The sequence below is a fragment of the Limulus polyphemus genome, unplaced genomic scaffold (genome assembly GCF_000517525.1).
Source record: "Limulus polyphemus unplaced genomic scaffold, Limulus_polyphemus-2.1.2 Scaffold4596, whole genome shotgun sequence".
Classification (NCBI taxonomy): Eukaryota; Metazoa; Arthropoda; class Merostomata; order Xiphosura; family Limulidae; genus Limulus; species Limulus polyphemus.
This window is the reverse complement of record NW_013670206.1, coordinates 62729-67077: the sequence shown is the minus strand read 5'-3', so window position 1 is coordinate 67077 and position 4349 is coordinate 62729. Positions and strand designations below refer to the sequence as shown.

The 4349-nt window shown below is 32.6% G+C and overlaps 1 long non-coding RNA gene across 1 annotated transcript in view; it reads right to left on the bottom strand.

The window, feature by feature from the left end:
* Positions 1 to 4349, bottom strand: part of LOC111088857 — a 23576-nt gene that overhangs the window by 5694 nt on the left and 13533 nt on the right. Inside the window, exon 2 of the long non-coding RNA XR_002613245.1 lies at positions 2685 to 2687. This is a non-coding gene — a long non-coding RNA (uncharacterized LOC111088857). The remainder of the gene's footprint in view (positions 1 to 2684; positions 2688 to 4349) is intronic.

Here is a 4349-nt window from a genome sequence, read left to right as displayed (position 1 = left end):
CTCGTTCTTCTTGTTTCTCTTCTTTTTCCTCCAGCCACTGCTGTAATCTCTCTTCTTGTTTCTTTTCTCGTTCTTCTTGTTTCTCTTCTTTTTCCTCCAGCCACTGCTGTAATCTCTCTTCTTGTTTCTTTTCTCGTTCTTCTTGTTTCTCTTCTTTTTCCTCCAACAACTGCTGTAATCTCTCTTCTTGTTTCTTTTTTTTCTCCAACAACTGCTGTAATCTCTCTTCTTGTTTCTTTTCTTTTCCTCCAACAACTGCTGTAATCTCTCTTTTTGTATATTTTCCTGTTCGAGCTGCCACTGTTGCAGGTTTTCTTGTAACTACCGTTGTCTCTCTTCTTGTTTCTTTTCTCGTTCTTCTTGTTTCTTTTGTTGTTCTTGCATTGCTGCTCTCAAGTTTGCTAAGCTGTAGTTTGATTTACCACTTCTCGTTTCCATTTTTTTTTCCGTCCCACTCTCTGACACCAATTTGTTACGTCTCTGGTCGTTAGTTAATCTTCCGTAAAAATTATTTTCGAAGAAACATTAGCAATACAAGTTCTTTCTTAAATAAAACTAGTTTATTCTTTCTCAATACAACTTTGAAATCCACTTAATTTCCACAGTCACGCTATAATTCACAAAGAATGAACGATTCACGCGCTTCACTCAATTGTCGTCTCTATCTCTGTCTGCAATTCAATTTCATTGTTGCCGTCACTTCTTGGCGGTCTTATATACAAGAATACCGTACATCTAGTAAACACTCAAGGCTTCACGAACCTTCGAAAATATCATGAGTGTTACTAGCGTCACGTGACCTCCGATGTCGTAACAATATTTTGCAACGCGGCGATGAGTCTGTAGTTAGCCCGTGTGAAAGTGTAGCTGAAGTATTTGTTTATTTTAAGGTTCTTCCCAAATATAATAACTATATAACTAATCATATTTATAAACAAATAATAGAATAATTACCACTGGGTGCTAATTATTCACGAAGCATTGCTAATCTATATCTTTACTATTAGGAAATTAAATTTATGAATAATTTTTCAAATCTGGAAATATCTTCTTTAAGTTATATATATATATTAATGAATTAATTAGCATCAGTAATCCATTAATATGTAATTATATCTGTAATATTTATCCTACAGTTTTACAAAGCAAAAATATTTATATATCAAATACCAGAGTACATTATTTAGATTTAGATATTAAGATAATTAATAATTGTTGTAATATTAATATTAATGATAAAAGAAATGACATTATATTTCAAATTTTTAAAATTCCTTGTCAAACAGTAAAGTACCAAATAATACAATACAGAGCATCATACATTCACAGCTAATGGGGTATTGTAGAATTTATAACATTGAACATTTCCCAATTTCCAAAATTAATATATTGGTGAATGGGCTGATTTTTAATGGAATTAATAAGATAACTCTAATTAGATATTTAAGTACACAAAATATATATGTAAATAGTAACATAAACGAAATCGTAATAAACACAATAAGGAATAATTTCTAATTTTTGTAGGGGAAAATTACTTATTTGGACAGTATCTTGTATAGGTGTATTAATGTAGATGTATCACTTTCCCTATATAAGACCTGTTACTATGTAATTATTATGCAACCTTTGAAGATATTGACAGTAGCACCGATAGGAAGTATACTAACAATTTAGGTTGGGCTTGTATAGTAATAACTTAGTATATATATATATCCAAACATCATTATGGGGACTGGAATGTCAACTTGAAGGACAGATTTATGTACGTATTCCAATTATTTCTTTCTTCTTACTGAATTTATTTATTTGTAGTAACCACCTTCCCAGAGAGCAAAATGTGGTAGGTTGTGGGCTAGGGTACCCACTTCTGCTGATAAAGATGTGGTAGGTTGTTGGTTAGAGTAACCACATCTGTTAGTAAAGATGTGGTAGGTTGTGGGCTAGGGTACCCACATCTGCTGGTAAAGATGTGGTAGGTTGTGGGCTAGGGTACCCACATCTGCTGGTAAAGATGTGGTAGGTTGTGGGCTAGGGTACACACATTTGCTCTTCTTCTTCTCATTTTGTTTTCTTAAGAGAATGTTAGGCCTACAAAACTGGATAGATGATATACCCCGACACAACTTGGGTCTTACTTTGTCAGGAGATATTACATAATTACCTACCTTATGGTATGCGCCCAGGTGGTACATGTCACATAACTACCCACCTTATGGTGTGTGTTCAGGCAGTACTTGTCACATAACTACTCACCTTATGGTGTGTGTCCAGGATGTACATGTCACATAACTACCCTCCTTATGGTGTGTGTTCAGGCAGTATATGTCACATAACTACTCACCTTATGGTGTCTGTTCAGGCAGTATATGTCCCATAACTACTCACCTTATGGTGTATGTCCAGGCTGTACACGTCACATAACTACCCACCTTAAGGTGTGTGTCCAGGTGGTACATGTTACATAACTACCCACCTTATGGTGTGTGTCCAGGTGGTACATGTCTGTTTTGTAACTGCGTTCTTTCCTTCTTTCATGTTTTACGTAGTAGCACAATTAATTATATTTATTCTAAGGTTTGGACATGTAGTGTAAAATCACGCTATTTTTCCTTATGATTTAATCTTCTTTTTCATTATATAATATATATGGATATACAAGTTTGTAAAAATAATGTACAGACATACTTACAGTCATGAGTGATGAATGTATACTTTGTAACGAATATTTTCAAAATGTACATTCATGTATCATAATCTTTGTACAAGTGTCCTATTTATTTTGTTTATTTACGTAATCATTTGAATGAACATTTAGACATTCCACAAGTATTACTGAAATGGACCCTTGGAGTTATATAGAATAGACTTAATGTATTTCAAATAAGGATTCGTCGTGAAGATAGTGAAGACGAGGAATATTCTTCCTCTGAAGAAAATGGTTTTGTTTAAATGATTGAAATTTAAAGTCCTTTTCAGGATTACCACACCGTAAGTAAGAGATAGCTATGATTGTACATATCACCTCTACTGATGAAATACTTTCTCACTTACAGTATTTACAATAAACATATAAGCTAATTCTGTTAACGCTGTTGGTGTGTATGAATTTCCCTCTCGTCTATGGCTGCTAAATTAGGGAAGGCCAGTGCAGATACCCCTGTTGTAGCAAATTCAAAACAAACGTATATAACTTTTCAAGTATATCTACATAAACATAAAACTGTGCCTGATCTATGTTTTAGTAGCTTTTTTAAGGGTTCATATGTATTTTCTCTCAGGTTTATCATAAAACTTGAACAGCTGTCAAATCAGGTTTCGAATGTAATTGTTCAAAATATGTTACAACTGAGATTTAACACTGATTATAACTGACCAAACGGGTAATAATACTTGATGTTCTTTGTATAAGTGTGAAAGATAATACAACACATGTTATTAAAACGTTATTTGAAAATCTATTTTCTAAGATCTCACATTAAGTGTTTGTTTACACATAATATTACACAAATACGAAATATAAACTCTAACTGAAGTAATAATGTGAGCATAATATAAAATGGTTGTATAGAGTACTTATTGCAGATTGGTTTTTGAAGAGGTAAAACAGTAGTCAATTTTAGTCATAAAGTAGTACAAATTTATGAAATATTGTGAATTTCCCGAAATATGTAACAAACTTTTTAAAATTTATATTAATACATTTTGGAAAATAAAAGAGGATGGCCCTCTCACTGTGTTACATCAGCGGCAAAACAGGAATATGTTAAACAATATGCTGAAAAGGAAGATGTGAAACTGATTCATGAAACATAGAGTTTAATCTAGGCAGAAGATACGCTTTGAAATGTTATCTTAACTCATCCTTGATTTTTTAGGCATTTCTGAGATCAATCACAACTGACATACCTTACATCAGCAGTGAAAAGTTAACTGAAGACCAAAATGTTAAATGTTCTTAATCCTTCTCAGCATGCTATTACAATAAAGAATGATAGCAAAATATGCTGAGATATAAAAACACTATCTTCTACCCTATTTACACAAAAAAGATTCTGATTTAAACAGCCTACCACGTGGTTATTAAATCATTGATTTCATTTATACATATATTATATCATGAGAGGCTGTATATAGTATCTGGCTTTTACTTTTGAACAATAATTATGCTTTATGGAGTAAGAGTTAACGATCGTGTAGTAACTAGTTGGTAGTGATTTTACTGTCTTACGGATCACGTATAATACCGATCAATAAATACATAATGAATTTGACTGTCTTATAAACCATCCATGATACAGATCAATAAATACAAATTGGTTTACTGTCTTATAGACCATGTATGATAC